A 19,063-nucleotide genomic window follows, 5' to 3' on the forward strand; every position below is an offset into this window, starting at 1 on the left:
CAATGGGCTCTTCTGTCACTTTTCTAATATCCAGGGCATCCTGTCCTCCTGTTCACACTTCCAGGCACAGCCCTGTGCTGTGCTCTGCTTCCACGAGCTGTTTGAATTCTCACTTCTTTGATTTCTTTACCAGAGTTGCCATTTCAACCAGGTGAACAAGCATGTTTCCTCACTCTCTGGGAACTGAGCTCAGAATGTATGACCTTACCTACAGAATGGTAAGAGGTGTTCCATAGCTATAAAGGATGTGTGCAGAATCAGAATTTTAAAAACATGAGGCCTCCGGGGGGTGCAGGGGTAGTTCAGTGGTAGAATTCTCACCTGCCATGTAGGAGACCCGGGTTCCATTTCCAGTCCATGCACTTACCCCAAACAAAACAACAAACAAAAATTCAACAGATGGTACTGCAATAAGGGGTTACTCACGCAGAAAAATAATGAAATGTGACCCCACCATACAGCATACCAAACAAAAATATATATGAGGCCTTCATCAATACATCAGAAAAAGCCATGAATATGCAATTCATAAAAGAAAAAAATGCAACAGCTAGTATTTGGAAAATTGACAAACCTTATTTATAATTGATGAAATGCAAATTAAAACAATATGCATCTTGTATGCAAGTCTGCTTACATGGCTTTCGTTTTGGTGTTTGATTGTTCAATGATTATATTTGATAAGGGTGAATATCATATCATTGGGAAACTTTTACTAAGGCTTATAAAGACCCTCAAAAAATTTATACTATCTTCAAATTGCACATGATGATTTATGCACAAAAATGTTGATCACAGGCTTACATATAATAATGAAAAGTTAAAACCAAATGGAAAAGAGCTTAAAGGTGAAAATGGCCAGTTAATTCATGGTATACATAGTATGATTTATGTAGCCTTTACAAATGATGTCTTGTTTTTTGTAAGCACTCCATAAATATTTTTTAAATTATATTCACAATATATTTTTCCATTTGATCTCAGCTCTTTCCTCTAATTTTTGAAAGTGGAGGGATAGACACTGGAATATTTACAGTGGTCATTTCTAGGTGATGAGATTGTTGTTATTACAAATATGCCTTTATACTTTCTTAATAAATCTAATTTAGCATATGCTATTTATGTTGTCTGAAAAAATGTTTATGTATTTTTAAAAGGTGAGCCCTGAGTCTTCAAGGCATGTTTAGTCATGAACACATGGTGTTAACTTAAGAAAGTCCATTCTTTGGGCGTGAGTTTCCTTAAATATATAAATTGTATGTTCCATGGGGAGCTAATGGAGATTATGCAGATACAAGTTTCCAGGTCAAATTATTTGAGGAATTCCCGATTAAACAGTGTTAAGCAGGTTTCTATATATTCATTGGACTTTAATATGCTAATGAACATTTTCAGTATCTAAGGACATGTGCACCCTATTTTGACCCCAGAACCTTTTGTAAATGAAAAACTACTCTTCTGTTATCACATTTGCTTATATGGAGTGATAAGGCAAAATTATCTCAGTGCGCTGGAACCATAGCCAAAATGAGTCTGGTGAGATTTAACAGGTCAAATAACTTCCTGCTTTTGGACTCTATAAGGCAGCTATGAAGGGACATTTACAGGAACATATGAACTGGCACCATTAAAACATTAACCTGGGGGAATTTATTTGATTAGAAAAATTAAATATAATGAGAAACACTAAGTATGATGAGAGTTAAGTAAGAGCTTAGCAAACTATTATAACTTTGGGTAGCATTAATAAAATAGTGTATCAGGAGCAAGGATAGACCACAAACTTAGTGTTGACTCAATTTCATGTTTTTAGAGAGATAAAAACCAACTAAAATTTGTATTGAAGAGATAAGTGACTAGACATGTGACTGTCCTACGAGGCAGATTTGAAAGATCTAAAAGTGTCGTTTCCATTTATGTATTAAATTTTACTAAAGCGAGTCCTTTTTGCAGTATAAAGAAAAATGTTACAATTTAATGTGCTCAATAACAAAACAAAACGAAAAATAACTGGGTGCCTTGCAAAGTCCTGCTCTTTCCATCTGTAGAGATGTTTAAACAGATCCTAGGTGATCATTTGGCACGGATACTGTGAAAATTCTGCTGAATTCATACAGGGCTAAGCAAGATGACCACTAGGACCATTTACCACTTTGATGGAAACATTCAGCATATCCAATAACAATGACCGATTTTCTCACTCAGTCACTGGGTTAATAAATACTTAATCAGGGCTTTTGTGAGTTTATCACTGTTTGGGTACCAAGTGTAAAGCAGGGAAAAAATCAAAACACCTGCCTTTATGGGGCTTATATTTTAAGGAATGGGGTATGAGTGGGAGAAATGGATAAAAATGGATAAACAAACAAACCTCTAACTATATATTTTGATAATTACTGTGTAAGAAATGAGTTGGGAATCTAGGAGGATCACTTTCCTTAAGTTTCTGGAGAAGGCTTCTCTTAGAAGGTGGTATTTGAACTCGAGAGGAGAATAAACCAGCCATAGGTGGCAGAAAAGGGCCCAGACACAGGGAACTTGTGTAATGGCCCAGAGCGTAGTGATGGGGAAGGCTGGTGTTATTGGTGTGAAGAGATTGGGGGGGGGGGGCGGAGTTGGTGAACAAATCTTGTGACATTTGCAGGACCTGACAAAGAGTTTTCATTTTATTTGAAAAGCAATAGAAACACAAAAAAAAATTTAGGCAGGGTTATGACGTGATTTAATTTATATTTTAAGATAACTCTGGTGCCCGTATTTTGAGCAGATTATAGAGGGCCAAGAGTGGAAGACTGGTTAGGGGTGTATTGTAAAAGTCATCCTTTAGGAGTGCGTTGATGGCAGAAGAACAGAGATGGAAGCAGTGGAGGTCCTGACGATTGGGCGGATTTGAGATATATTATGAAGGTAAGAACCAGTAGGATGTGTGGATGGATTGAACAGTGAGGTTAGAAGAGTAGGTAAGGGAAAGGAAAATCTATATTTTGCCCTTGAGCAACTGATAGTGGTTGATGAAGGGGTGAGAAAGGACTTGGGGGAATGGCCAGCTCTGATTTGGAGACACTAATTTGGAGACCCCTCTAAGGGATCGATGTAGACATTCCATGGGCTTGCTTGGACTGTTGGGTGCCTGGGTCTTACTCCCAGAGTAGAGGTCAGGTGATGCTATCAGTCAGAGACTGATCTACATGTAGAGTTTATTCAAAGCTGTGGACCAGAGGAAATCACGTATAGTGAACAGAAGGTCATAGGAGAAATAAAGATTTGTTTCCCTAGATTGCAGGCTTCATGAGGGCAGATCATGTGTTTTCATTTGATTTTGCAGTACAAGCAGTATGCAATGTCTTACACATAATAGGTGCTAGGTAAATGTTTGGAGAATGAATACGGATATAAATAACAGGTTATTCAGAAATATTTTTATTTTCCTCACAGACTTTCCTTACCTCTTTCTGATTTGGAAAGGGTTTGCTTTTCCAGCAGAAATATACTATATGCATGCTTGTTAGAGTTGATTTTATTGTTTTGTTTCTGTAAGTAACTAACCTGTTTTCCATGCCTTCTGTGATACTAATTAAGAATATTATATGTGGACTAACTCATTCAGATGAAACGTCAACATTTTCTGACACTTTAACACTTGTCATTGAAGACATTGTTTCATAACTATGGTAGCATATATTCATTATCTCTAGGAACTACATAAGCAATTTCAAGTGGTTGTTTGCCACAGTTTTTGTTGAGGTTTTGTTTCTCTGGAAAAAATTCATTGCTGTTTTTCATTTCCTTTGGAAAGGGGTAAAAACAAAAATAGAATAACAGTATCTTTCAAAATGTGCTTTTCAAATATGCTTGTAAAACCCAGTTTCTCAAATTGTTATACAAATTGAAAGGGTTTTGGCATTCCCTCCCTCCCCCTGCCCCCAGCCCTTTCCATTGCAAAAACCCATAGCAGTTTCAGCCTTACGAAAAATCTTCTAATCCCAGCCATGGCATTTGTGACTTGGCTAATTATGAAGTGTAATTAAAAAATGATTAAGGATTTTTTCCCTTCTTAGCCAGAACTCAGGAAGTGTTCTCTTTGTTCCCAACTTTTTAATCACCTTTGCAGTCATTTCCAATCTAGCTTTACCCCTTCTGACATATCCCACAATAGCCCTTTTAATTCTGGCTGGAGATGTTCTTTCTTCTTATCTGATCTGGTACTGTCTCCTGCTTTATTGGCTGCTATGAAATAAAATACCCTTTGAAGCCATCTAAAGTCACAAATGCCTCACATCTGATGCTCTAAATCCCTGGACTTCCCCTTGTCTTTGGTGAATCTTCAGAGTAGGACCCAGAATCCTGGGGTCTGTATCTGTGTCAAAAAATGAACAAGGTATTTGGTTTATTTATATGCTCTTGTTTTGGTATCTTTGAAATGCTGCTGAAAAACAATCCAATCCCTATTCTCTATGCTGCTAAGGCTTCAGTAGAGAATTTTAAAGGAATGGAGCGATGTGGTTTGGCATATAAGGGGGAAGACATTGCCATCTAGGATGCAGGAAACAGCACGTGTGAAGACTCAGGAGGAGAGTGAGAAAGTAGTATAGGGAAGTACCATGGCCAAAAACTGCCTGAAAGTCCTGCAGTCAGGTGATAGTTCTGTGGATCCTGCAATCCACTCAGAATTCAACCTGATATCTTTGCCTTTGAGACTCAGATAAACCAATGGCACATAAGAGCCCTCATCTAGAGAGGGCAGTGCTGTATTGGTTAGCAGTCAGATTGACTACATGAATTGCAGGCTCTCTTACAGCAGTACAACCTTGGTCAAGGTACTTAACCCTTTTCTGCCAACAAAATGGTAAAATGCCATTAGTTGGAAGACGTTTTCATAAATATTTTTGAACCACTGTCTTGCCAAGCACTTTCACATAAATTCTCTGTATGGGAATAGTTTGGCAACTCAAAGACACTGGAAAAATACAAATTGTGTTGCATTTTCTCAATTAAAAAAAGAAACCTCTTTGCAGTTTTTATTATTTGCCATGATTGCCTTCATTTTGGTGATGAAAAAACAACAGAATGAAAGAGTTTAAATGTTTTGCTCAAGGTCTCATAGCTGATAATTCCAAGCCTCAAACCCACATACTCTGTAGTCCAGTGAGTTTTCCATGACAACTCAGCTCCAAACAATGTTCTTTTAATCGAGTGCCAAAGCAACATTCAATTTCCTGATTCTCCCATCAGCCACCATCGTGCTGAATCTTTCCAAGAATTTCACTCCATTCAGGATTTGGGGAATTTAAATATATCGCCCAACTGAACCCTTCTCTTCCTGAATCCTGGCCTCCTACGCGTCGGTTCCCCTCTTGTTCTAGTTTGCTAGCTGCTGGAATGCAATATACCAGAAACGGAATGGCTTCCAAAAAGGGGAATTTAATAAGTTGCAAGTTTACAGTTCTAAGGCTGAGAAAATGTCCCAATTACAACAAGTCTAAAGAAATGCTCAATCTAAGACATCCATCCAGGGAAAGATACCTTGGTTCAAGAAGGCTGATATAGTTCAGGGTTTCTCTCTCAAGTGAGAAGGCACATGGTGAACACAGTCAGGGCTTCTCTCTCGGCTGGAAGGGCACATGGTGAAGACAGTGTCATCTGCTAGCTTTGTCTCCTGGCTTCCTGTTTCATGAAGCTCCCCAGGAGGCGTTTTTCTTCTTTATCTCCAAAGGTCACTGGCTGGTGGACTCTCTGCTTCGTGATGCTGCAGCATTCTCTACTCTCTCTGAATCTCTCTGAATCTCTAAAATATTTCCTTTTTATAGGACTCCAGTAAACCAATCAAGACCCACTCAAATGGGTGGAGACGTCATCCCTAATCCAGTTAAACAACCATTCTTGACTAAATCACATCACCTAGGAGATGATCTCATTACAGTTTCAAACATACATACAGTATTGAATAGGAAGTATTCTACCTTTAAGAAATGGGATTTATATCAAAACATGGCTTTTCTTAAGGGGCATACTTCCTTTCAAACCAGCACACCTCTCTTCTTGGCTAATACCCTAGATCTGCTTTCTGATCCTACCAAATGTGTAGATCCAACAAAAAAGGATTTGCCTTTGATGATTTGAGAAGATGTGCTTCCACAATTATTATTTGCCCTTGTCAGCAGGAAAGAACATGCCCCATTCACCTATGCTGACATAGAAGCCAGTTTCATATGCTGGGGAATAATTGATGATCATCCAGCCAAGACCCTATAAAGAGAGGCTGGACTCTAATGGAGTCAGAAAAATTTGGATAACTCTATTATCTCACTCATTAAAATGGAATTATGTGAGGATGATGTTAAATTAAAGGGCAGAATATTAGATGAGAGGACACTGGACAGAACTTTACTGAGAAATGAGGCTGTTCGTGAGGACATTGGTGAAAACATCAAGGCGTTAAGCTCTTTTGGGCCCACATTTGGGTAAACACAGAAACATATTGGGAAATGTTATTGGAAATTGAATCAGAGAAATTTTATATAAGGAAAGTTGTAGTGGAAGTCACAATCTATGATATTTGTGTTTTGAAGAATTTCATGTCTGTGATAGACTTCTCTTCATCCTCAGGATGTTCAGGAGAGTTCAAATGAGTCCCTTGAAAGGTTTCCCAGAACTCAACAGACCCTGTGTGGGCAGATGGTGCTTTAAATAAAAGAGCGGAGCGCACGGGTGGTTCCATGGTAGAACGCTTGCCTTCCATGCGGGAGACTTGGGTTCGATTCTGAACCATGCACACCCCCCCCAAAAAAAAAGATAAAAATGAAAGAATAAAAATCACAGCAGCAATAAATCCTTCTCAGTGAGCATCTTCTATGTACCATATGCTGTGCCAAATCCTTTCTATGCATTATCTTATTTGATATTCCCTACAAACCCATGAAGCAATTATTATCTCCATTTTCATAGGAAGAAACATTTACAGAGACTTAACACACATTGAGAGGTTGTAACAAGTTTCACTCTTCTTGAGGATGCTCTGAAACTGTCTCATGTCTTAATTATCCAAGGAGATTTTGAACCTCCCTTTCTAATAATATACAGTGTATCAAGCACTGAACCATAACTTTCTGATGAACCGGTATGGAATATTTCTAGAGCACATGTTCTGTCTTCCTGGCTTTCATGTGTGAAAATGTTGTTGTGAAGATCTTTACCTTAAAATATATATATGTATTTCGAAGCCATGCTGTGGTGGGAAATGATTTGATATATCAGCTAAGCTTTTGTCAGAGAACTTGTAACAGAAGCAGAATAGCATGGAAGCTAAAGAAATGGATTCGATAGCTGGATGTTCGAGTTTGAATCCCCTATCTGTCACTTATTAGCAGTGTGACACATTATTTAACCTCTCCAGCTTTTGTTTTCTCATCAGTAAAATGGCGATATCAATTGCAGCCTACCCCCAGCATCATTGTACAGGTTAGATGAATTAGCTTATTTAAACCCCTTGATAATATTCAGTAAATATTAGCCACTGTTACTATTATTAGTATTGACGTTGGCAGTTGTTTTGTGTCTTATTTATACAATATCATCATTTTATTCTCTATTCAGAATCCTTGCCTAACCCCATATTTCCTATAGAATAAACAATAGTAATAGCTTTCATTTTTGAAGGTTTAATCTGTCCCATGCACTGTGTCAAGCACATGACCACATTTAATCCACACAACTGGAAGGCTGGAAGTGTTCTTAGCACCACTTACAAATGAAAGAAAATGGAAGTCAAAAAGATTGCAGAGAAAAAAAAAAAGATTGCAGAATTTGCTAATAGTGGCAGATCTTGAGTTTACAAAACCCAGTTTTGTTAACCCCAGTGCTCTTCACTACTAGTCTGATTTTGTAACCTCTTTCTTCCCACCGCCAGTTCCACCCGTACCCTTCAGCACACCACGTCATCTGCTTTGCCTGCCTGTTCTCACCCAGTTTTCTAGGAGCTTACTCTTCACTCCAGGAATACCAAACTCTTGGGGTCCCCAGTAGGCATTGAGCTCTTCCATGCCCCAGGATGCTGGACATGCCACTCCCACCATCTCTCATGCCCTTTCCATTCTGCAAATTAGGAAAGCTGCAACTCACCAGTCTAGAATCATGCCAAATGTCACTCTTCTTTGAGCTCTTCTCTTTCTTTTTAAGGAAAATTAGGCTGTTTCTTCTCTGGGCACTCATACTTCACACAGCACAATATCTTTTTCTTTTCTTTTGAAAATATTTGTCTTCACCACTCTACTGTGAGCCCTTTAAAAATGGATGACTTTGACTTTTGACCTTCCTCCCAGGATCCTGAACCAAGTCTATTCAATTCATAATAATCTCAGCAATTCATAAAATTATTAAATAAATGAATTGGTGAGTAAATAATTCAGATTATTTTCTAGAGCAGCCTGTCTTGTGGAACCTTCTGTCATGATGGGAATGTTCAATGTCTGTGCTGTCCAGTGCGGTAGCCACTGGACACATGTAGCTTTGAGCTCTTGAAATATGGCTGGTGTGACTGTCGTACTATAATTTTAATTCTATTTCATTTTAACTAATTTAAAGTTAAATAGCCACATGTGATCAGTGTTTATCATACTAGACAACACAATTCTGCTATTAGCGCCAGAGCAACATTTTATTGAAGTTTCTTCTTGAGTGTGCTGTATCCATTTTTCCTTCTCAGTTCTGTATTGCATCTTAGATCTGATCAAAGTCAGGGCGCTGTATATGTCAGAGCAGAGATTTTAACATACTGCAATGAGAGAGTATCACCCTCCTGTTAGCACACTGTAACTCTCCCCACCAGTGTACTCTTCAGGGGAGGGAATCTGCGCTTCCAGCTCCACCCAGGTAACTACGACTCTGGTTTTCGAGATAAAGACTTCTCCATAGAGTTGCCTTTCGGTTCTCAGGGGATGTTTTCCTTATGCATCTTTATTTCTCTGGGGCTTACCATAGTGCTGGACATGGGGAAAAGGCTCAATAACTGTTTGATGAATGAATGAATGAACATGGAATCAAGGAACAAGCCAGCAACTACTGGGACTCCAAGAAATGAACACATCCATCACTGAGAATGAGTGCACTGGAGGGGCCAAGGCCTACAGCAGTGTCATTCACTAGGGAAGGAATGATGTCCTGTTCACAGGACAGTCACAAAGAAAAGCAGCTGGGCATTTGTGGCCAGTCCAGGCAGTTAACTTGGGTGGAGTTTCAGTTAAGTCGCCAGAACTATCTTGCAGTTCACCTGAGGGAATTGGATTTTAAAGAATAGGGAGCAATAAGATGCTTTTTAAAAAAGCTTTTTCCCCCCACAATCCTTGTGCTGGCTGGACAGCTTGCCCAGCCTCCTTTGGTTCTGAAATGAACTTGGGCTATAGATGTGCAGCTGTTCCTTTTTGCAAAATCTCACAATGCAGCAGTCTGAAGGTAAGAAAGTAAGAAAAACCCAGAAATGCATTCTATGTATATACATGGACACCCACTACTCCCAATTTGGGAGATGGCAGTAACAAGTTAAATGGTTGAATGAAATGTGAAAAAGGGTTCATTTCAATTCAGTTCAGCACAAATTTATTGAGCATCTGCTTTATGGGATGATACAGAATAAATAAGAAAACAGTCTCTTCCTTTAAAGAATTCACAATCGAGTACAGGAATCAAACAAATAATTTGTAACACTGTATGGGGAAGGCAGTGAGAGGTGGGGGTACAAAGAAGATGAGTATAGCTACTTGAGTCTGTCTTGAAGGATTATAGAAGTTATTTGGCTATGTGGGTTCGAGAGGGAGGGTTGAGGGTGAGGAGGGGAAGGGTACTACAGGTTTTTAAAAGCGAGAACATCGGCAAAGGAACAAAGATGTGAAGCAGCAGGTAGAAAGTTCTGGGAGAAATGCACCTGGATCTCTCTGGGGACGGCCAGGGGGGTCCGTTTCATCAGAGGGCTGCTCTGTCTTTCTTGAGTTTAGAGAGATGATTCTTGCTATTATGTACAGGATGAATCAACAAGAGGAAACTCTTTAAGTAGGGTGGTCAGCTAGGAAGCTGTTGTTAAAATTTCAGGGTGAGAGGTTTAGGGTCCCAGTTAGAGTTATAGCTGTGAAAATGAAGAGAAAGACTTTCAAAGATCTGTTCTAGAGAAGTGATTCTCAACCCCTTTTCTGTCTGAAACCCCCTGAGGAATAAACAACACTCCCATTCATAATAGTGACCGTATATTACAGAAGTGTTTCTCAAAAGCAATGTGAGGATTATTTGGAAAATCACTCCAGGAGCTTCTGATATGTAAAGGACCTAGCCCTGCAAGGATGATTATTGTTCTAGAGGCATAGCAAGACTTTGTGACACCCTAAAACTGGAAACAATTGAGGCTGAAGATATAGAAAACCAATGTTACCATTTATTGAGAAACTACAGTGAGCCATGTTCTCGGTAGCCAACATTTAATTTTATCTTCACAGAAGCCTTATAGGGTAGGTATTGAAGTCCTCACTTTACCATTGAGAAGTCCGAGGGTCAGCTGGGCAATGACCCTTGCTCTAGCTCCCATTACTCCTGGAGGCTGCACCTGGATTCAAGCTAAGGCCCATTTGATCACAAAGTCTGAGCTCTTTGCAGCACATGACACTCCCTTTCTTTGGAAGTTTTCATTACCGGACCTGAGAGCATCCTAGCATCATAGCACAGGAGTACAGTTAATAGTAAAGAGGAAAGTACAAAATGAACATGGTTTTTTTTTTGCAAATTGCAAAAGGGTTTCAACAGAAAGATGCTGAGTCAGAACTCAGATCTGTTGTTGCCTTCTAGAACTACCCTTATTCTACAAAACATCACTAGAGTGTATCAAAGAATGATTAGGGCTGCTTTAGTTTCCTTAGCTGGTCAAGCAAACACTATGCAATGGGTGGGCTTAAATGATGTGAACTTAAACGTTTTGAAACTAGGAGAAGCTGCAATCAAGACAACATCAACATAATGCTTTCTTCCCGAAGGCAGGCATTCTGAGCTAGCTGCCTGTGATCCTTGGTCTTTGGCTTCTCTGTCACGTAGAGAAGTGCTCAGGACAGCCTTTCCTGGCCTCTCCCTTCTCTTCTGGGTTCCTTCAGGTTCTTGCTTCTCATGGCTTTTTCTCTCAGTCCGAATTTCATTCTGCTTATAAAGAATTCTGACAATAGAATTAAGACCCATCCTGATTTCAGTTGGGCCACACCTTAACTGAAGTAGCCTCATCAAAATGTCCTATTTACAGTGGGTTCACAATCCCAGGAATGGATTAAGTTTAAGAACATGTTTTTCTGGGATAGACAGCTTCAGACCACCACAAAGGCTCACATGCTCTTTTGTTAAAACAACCTTTGGGAAGGGCATCAGGGAGCACTTATTCTTTTTTTTTTCAATCAGTGTGTATTTATTAAGCTAATATACACCAAGCATTTTACTTGGAATAAAAGATACAAAAGCATATAGAAAGGCATTGCTTCTGCCCTCCAGAAGTCCATCATTTAATGCAGGCTAGAAAGTGTAAAATCCAATTCTAGTGGAGCGTGCTAAGGGGTAGAGATGTGTGCAAGGTGCCATGAGAATATTGCAGAAGGAATAACTAGCTCCTTCCTGGAGTCTGAGAAAGTCCCCACCTCACTGAAAATGTGGCAGCTGTTTCTTAAAAAATAAGTAGGTATTTGCCCAGCAGGGAAGTGAGCAAGGCACTCCAGGCAGAGGGAACAGCTTGAGCAAAGGTCTAGGAAACTGAGCATGTGTTTGGAGGATGCGAGAGTTTCCATGTGTGGTGACCTGTGAAGGAGGGGCCCAATTCTGAAGAGTTTATATGCTTTATTAAGGAGTGGGAAGTTCATTCCCTGAATGGAGAGTTATTAAGAGGAGGGGGTGTAAGGGAAAGGGAGAGATACCATGAGTTCAGTGTTTAGACAATATCTTAGAGAGCCAGTGCAGAAGGAGTTGGTTGGAGAGAGGATGGTGCCAGGAGATCCGGCTTAGAGCCTGTTACAGGGTCTTACCCAGGCAGAGCCAGGACGTCATCCTGACTACCTCCCAGCCACCACCACCACCACCACTGTCCACACAAATAGCCTTCCCCTTCCTCAAAGACTGACAACTTTAGAGCTCAAGTGTGAATGGAGGAGCAGTTTCCCTGTGCAATTTTTTACCCTAAAAGTCCAAGGTTGAGGGTTGCATACTTGCCTGTAGGATGATTCAATGCCTCAGGGCTTTCCCCATAGCAACAAAATTAGTCCTTGATTTTGAGATTATAACCCATCTGGGGTCTTAACAACCTAGGTGGTTCTGGGTTTTGTTTTTGCTTCTCTTGTTGCCTGAGGGGTCGCCTCTTCTTTTGACTTGCATAATTCCCTCATTTAGCTGGGGCCCTCATATAAACGCTGCAGCACTACTAATATTTCATTGTCATTTTTGGCTCTATTACATCTTTCTCTCAATCATTCTTTAGAGCAGAAGATGTCATCTAGAGGAGTTGCAGCGTGCATAAATGAGTTATGAATCTTCGTGATTTCAAGTGGGTTACCAAACCCCTTCCAAGCAGAACCAGGCATCTGGTAGCTCCAAAGTGTGAAAAGGACATTATGCATATATATGCAGAGACACATGCCCTACAGCATTTTCAATGTACTTGCCACACTTGTACTCACACATACACGCCGTATGCAAGAAGACCTGAGAACGCTCTTAGAAAGGAAATTGCTTTAACAGATCCCATCTTTTCTCTCTTTTCTTTACAGTTCTTCAATTTTCTTTTTTTGTGAGCCCAGGGAAGGAGTCATAAAACAAGGTTTGACTGAGTGTGCACATTTTGTGTTATATATAACTCTGCACATATGTAGGCAGGTAGCCATCAGCATCTACAAGAGAAAGTGAGAAAAAGCAACAAGGCTCAGTCTGCGTGAGGAAAACAAAATCATAGATTATTTTGGCACAGACAGTGTAGCCCAAACTATCCAGATATGGAGGGAGATGTATGAAGGACTTTTGACCTGAAATTTCCAATGACTGCAATTATTCTACGGTTCAAAACGTGATGCAGAGGTCACAAAATGTCACAGAAGCATGGCATGGCAGGCTGAGGACTCTGGGGCTCTGGTGATGGGTGAAACCTTTGAATATTGTATTCCATCATTTAGATTCAAGATCCGATTTAAATTAAGGGCATGGGCTTTGACTTCAACTTGAATTTGAACCCTGACTCTGCTCCCAGCTTGTTCTGTGACTTTAGGCAAGTCACTTAACTTCTTAAATTCTTAGGTTTCTGAAGTTTTTGAAGATAATACATCATGACGTGGTTGTGAGGATTAAGTGAAAAAACATATGTAACCTGTGCAGTGGTGTGCAACACACAGCAGAACCTCAATCTGTATGATTTTCATTGTTTTTATACTTCTGCACATCACTTAGCTTCAGTTTCTTTATAACTGTCCAATTCACTTAATACAGTTTTTGTGGAATTTAAAGGAGACCAGTACATGTAAAAAAGCCCATGTAGCCAGAAAGTGTGATTATTATCATTATTTGAGAGTGCTTAGACTGTCATAGTTATTTGGAAGGTTCCCTGGAAGTGGATGTAGAATTGTTACCCATCAGCCAAGGAGCAGATCCATTCCATCAAACCTGATTCCTGCCCACCTTTTTGGTGTGAAAAGCTGCCAAATGCCTCATGCGTATAAGGTGGATACTTTTCAGAAATAAGTATTGGAAGGTGCTCTTTTTTCCTTTAAAGGTGTGTGTACAAGGTCGAAATCTGCAGTTTTTCACATTTTACAACTGCTGAGCTGTTACCAATCCTGGGGCTTGATCGCCAAAACTCTCTGATTTATAACCAGCCGGAAGCTTGGATGCGTGCCTTATCTGCCAGTTTTCGTCACTTTATTTTTCCTTAAGGATAGTGCCCTCGCGCTTGTCTCCCTCCTCTCTGCACCTTAGTAGTGGAGGGAGGATGTTTCCAAAGTCAGGCTGTAGATTGGGTCCTTGGAAAAGTTGGCAGGGATCTGTCATTTATCATTAGGGCTGCCCAAATACCTTTCTCAATAAATTTCAGCATCTCCTCCACCTCTCCTGTACTCCAGCGGGGAGGTGGAGAGGGACGGTGAATAAGCCTGCCTTTGACTCATGCTTGGCATACTGAGTTGGACTTGAGCACCACCTCTCTCAACTACCACTTGCAGTTGTTTGACCCTAGTGTAAGCTGCTTCTCCCTCTGAGTCTTGCTTATTGCATCTATAAGTGGGGAGAATAACGTATCTACTGAGTAGAAATTTTATGAAGATTAGATAAAATAATGTTTAAAATATCTTGCAAAGAAAATGTACTTTGCTTCTCCATTTGATTTGTAATAATCCATTAACAATTATTCTGCCACTTCGTCTTTCTAGACCACTCCTTCCTGATTTATACAATAAGATTAAATTAAATGGTTTGTACTTCCTCGGCCCAGTCTAAAAGTCTTACGTCTCAAGTATTCTCAGAGAAGAATGGATGAGGCACTCTGGACATTCTTAAGGAGAAAATAAAGTCACCCTGAGACATTGAGAAGGGGGGTTTGATTCTTAGATATCACTGGATATTTATGGTTTTAATAAGCAAAGACATATGGACAGAATGAAGAAAAATGTACAGAGTCTAATGCTTTATTAGGTTTAACAAAAAACTTTTTGGATAAGCTGATTCATCATAAGATAACAGAGATTCTCATGAGCAGTGTGTTTGCAAATTTGAAAGAGGGCAACTCCAAGGAAGCATGAGTCCCTCCTCTGGGGAGGTAGCACCTCTCCTTGTTCTCAGCGCACGTGGGCAGGATTGCGGCAGCCCTTACACGTGGCCATAGTTCCTCCTGGATATTAACTGCAGGACACAACAGCTGGGTCTGTTTCATCGCCAGTGGTACTTGCTGAATGTTGACTTTGAATGAGTAAATAAGTATCAGCAATGCACCTAAAATATTAATGTATGAGTGTGGAGTATAATCCAGAGGAAGATAACTTAGTGATCTTTTTATAATAGCAATTTTCCTGGAATGCTTCCTGAAAACACCCCAGAGCACTTTTGCAAGTGCTGAGGTTTTTTTATAAAGCTTGTAGACAGCTTTTTCCTTTCCTGTTGTACAGCTGTGAGTGTGGGAGCACAATGCTCTGGGGACCTGGGCATATGTTCTTTCCCTGAGAAAATCTGGGAGAGAACCCCCAAAGGATGCATTGTACCCCTCTTCCAGCCAAGAAAGGAAAATCCTGCTGGAAATGCTCCCTTGGTCAATGAGTAAAAGTGTGAACTGGGAATAGAGCTTTATATTCTTTCTGTGCATGAGAGTGATTTGATGTGGGAGTGGGAAATTCTGGGTTCAATCTTGATCTCAGAATAATTCTGGTATGATAAGTTCTCTGGGCTTTAGTTTCTCCCCTGTAGATAAGGAGACCAGGGCAAAGGATATGGCAAGATACTTTCCAACTCAGGCTTCCCAGTTTTAGTGGCATTTTATAGAATGGTGGAGCTGGAAGAATATTTTGACTTTCCTAGTTCAGCTTTTTGTTTTCACAGTTGAGAAAACTGAGGTGGAGAGAGGTAAGACATTTGTTGAAGGCCACAAGACAGTTAAAGGCAGAACTAGCATTAGAACCAATATCCCCAAACTGCCAACTAAAGGTTCTTAACCTATTAGGCAGCTGTCAGTGACCACCTTAAAACTCTGCTGAAGACTGTGGGCCCCAAGTGATAGAGGTTGAGGTAGAGGGAATACTTCACACACATATAAACATAAAATTTGCATACTATTCAAGGGAATTTCTAGGACTTCAGCTGAAACACTCTCATGCTACACCTTATTGATGAAAATAGATATTTTTACAAGGCTAAAAGTAAGACTGGTGTGCTGAGAATTGGAACCAAATGTTAAAAAGGAAGATATTTATATGTGATAGAATGTGTGGCCTTGGCTTTTTTGTTGTAACAACTTTATTCATGCAGAAAGTATCTCAACACGACTGGAACAAGTTAGGGTTTGCATGTGCCATTTTCATAAGTCTTAGTCACCTGTCTTGTTGATGGCCGTTTCTGACTTTTAAAAAGCCAGTTCCCCCTTTAAACATCACAACTTCTGTTCCTCTTACATATACTTCTACTAAATTCAGTGATTGGTTCAGGTCAGTTATAGCCAGATAACACAAAAAGAGGCTGGCTAAAATAGAAAAGATTTTCTTATTAACTGGGTCTAAAAGTGGTCTCTAGTAATTATTTCCAGAATTAAATCCTTGGACCAGGTGCATTAGAATCCTCTGCTCTCTTTGAAAAATATAGTCCTGGGCCCTAATCCAGACCTACTGATTCAGAATCTTAAGGAAATGGAGTCAAAGACTCTGCATTTTTACAAACTCTTATGCATACTTACATTTGAGAATTGCATTCCAGCACACTTGTCTAAATATTTTCAGACATTAATAATACTGACCTTATAATAATCCTATCTTAAATGACTCTTTGGTCTTTGAAAGGTGAAAGTAAGGCAGCAATCAGACTTTTGAATAACATAACTGTTACGTTAAAGTCTGCATCCTAGGGTGGGCAGCAGTGGCGCAGTGGTAGGATTCCTGCCTGCTGTGCTGGAGACCTGGGTTCCATTCCCAGAGCCTGCCCATGCAAAAAAAAAAATCTACATCCTTCCAATATAATGTCAAATAAGACATCTTTTGCCTCAATTGCAACACAAGGAGTTGAGTGCTGTGGTCAGCATAATGTAGTACAGAAAAAGTTCTTATTTGTGGTCCTACCTTCAAGGAGCTTCTTTAGAATTTGCTCTTATTTTTATATTCACAATTGCATGTATTCCTTCCATTGAAGAATTACCTCCCCCCATAATAATGCTTTTTTAAAAAATAGAGGAATACCTAGGGTATTATTCCAGAGCAACTCCTTTGACCTAAAGTCTCTCTAGTTTTTCCGGTGGCCTCAGAGAGTTCCTGGAGATAGTAACTCACCTACCTTTTTGTCTGTCTGCAGTTTTTAGATTCTAGGATGTCCTCACAGACTTATTCTTCCTACCTTTCTGTAGAGTTGCTTCTGGGATCAGATCCTTCTATTCTATTCTGTTCTGTTCTGTTCTGTTCTGTTCTGTTCTACTAGGGTTGTCAGAGCAAGATTAGTCTTCTCCAGCCTTCAAAGCTCATGCCTGAGTATTAGAGAGTTCTTGGAAGCATCCCTTGAGTAAAGTGTAGGGTGCCCCTGGGATCCTGTACTCATTCTGATGCAAGCACTCAGTCAAAGTCCCCATGCCCTCAACTACTTGGTGCCTGGCCTATAGAATGTCCACAGACTTTCCATCATCCATGCATGGACTTCATTAACATCAAGTTGGTTCTTTTTTTCCACAAAGACCTTGTCCCTATTGCAGTTTATTAAAACCATCCATGCAGTGCACCATTATTCTTCCTGCTTGTATTCATGAATGGCCTGTTCTCAATGGGAACATCCAGGTAGAGATCAATAATCAGGCTGTGAGTTAGGGCAGGAAGGAAAAAAAGGAAATCCATTGGTGCACTGCATTCAGTTGTGTTTAAGTGGTCTTATCATTAAACTAGCAGCAGGCATTCATAAATCAAGCTTGCTGTCAATTCCGGACAGGCAGGATTAAAATAATCTTCCATCAGGCTCTGTCTCATAAATGTTTTCCTTTGACTTTTGGCAGGATCTCCAACCTGAGCATTTGCCAGTTGACATGGGAACACTGAGGCCAGCAATTTAAGGATTTTCACATTTGCTTGCAGTGGTAAGATTCAAAGATGTTACAGTAAAGGACATTAAACATCACTGAGTCTGGCTTTTTGCACTAGGTGTGAATCTGAAATTACTTAGGTATATTCTTCTTTGACCATTACAGGTCCCTATTCAAATACCTTGCAAAACCACAGCCAGCACAAGAAAAATCTGTCATCTGTAAAGTTTGAATATAGTATTGTTCTGAGTGGTGAAAGTAGTGAAACTAGGTAAAAGCTGCATTTCTTTATTTCTGCACAATTGGACCAAGTGGGGAAAATGATTTCCATTTTGGACAATGAAACCATTTCTATTCAGAAGGGATATGATTATCAGAGCACAAAGGAACACCGAGCTTAAGATCAATGGGGAGAAAGAAAGAGTGAGGTGACTCTGCTTTCAGTTCCACAGGGAGACTTGGCATGGGTCCTAAGATTGAGTTTTTACAAGAACTAAATTCATGGTTAGTTAAGAGATTGCATAAAAGTGAGTCTGATACTGATGGAGTACACTTCTACACCCTGGGCACTGGCTGCCATCAGGGCATATCCATATGATATTATTTAAAAAGGGAGATATATAATGGTGAAGATGTAGACAGATGGATGGCTAATCGTGTCCTTGGGAGATCTGAAAGGCAAGGTCTTCCATTTCTGTGTTAATTATGTGAGATTAGGTATCTAGCTGGCTAAATTTATTGATCTGAGGCTAAGATATAATACATGAATAAATTAATAATTAAATATTTGCATCTTTTATGGAAGAGAGCACAGCGTGTAGTCACGTTACCAAAATAAAGTAGAAATTGCACAACGATATGATTAACTTGCATAAAACAAGATCACCCAGATCCCAGGTGAATTGTTTGGACCCTGAATTGTTGAACTTAATGAGCTAAACTCAGTAATAATACCACTCCATTATCAATTTCTAGTTAAGCGAGATCTTCACAGATTAGAAACTATGGTTAGCACATTCCAATCTCTTTGGACTAACATTTATTGTATTTTCAGTATATGTCTGGGTCCTCACTCTCATTTAACGTTGTAGCAGGCCCTTGGCATATTGGACAAAATGTGACTTTCAGTCATCTGATTTTTCCATTCTTATACACCTTTTTTTTCCTATGAATTTTCAAAGGATATATTTTGGCAATTCCACATGAACATTTAGTCTCTTAAGTAGATTCCTCTCAAATTGCCCTATTCCTTTATTCAGTTATATTATTGCAGTAACTTTTAGTTTAACAGCTTTTATTCTCAAAATCTATTTACGGAACAAT

General features: G+C 39.7%; 1 long non-coding RNA gene across 1 annotated transcript in view; it reads left to right on the forward strand.

Annotated features, from left to right (window-relative positions):
- Nucleotides 1-17,758, forward strand: part of LOC143655145 (uncharacterized) — a 213,496-nt gene extending 195,738 nt beyond the window's left edge. Inside the window, exon 3 of the long non-coding RNA XR_013162068.1 lies at nt 17,714-17,758. This is a non-coding gene — a long non-coding RNA (uncharacterized LOC143655145). The remainder of the gene's footprint in view (nt 1-17,713) is intronic.
- The last annotated feature ends 1,305 nt before the right edge of the window (nt 17,759-19,063 follow it).

The sequence above is a fragment of the Tamandua tetradactyla genome, chromosome 14, assembly GCF_023851605.1.
Source record: "Tamandua tetradactyla isolate mTamTet1 chromosome 14, mTamTet1.pri, whole genome shotgun sequence".
Taxonomy (NCBI): Eukaryota; Metazoa; Chordata; class Mammalia; order Pilosa; family Myrmecophagidae; genus Tamandua; species Tamandua tetradactyla.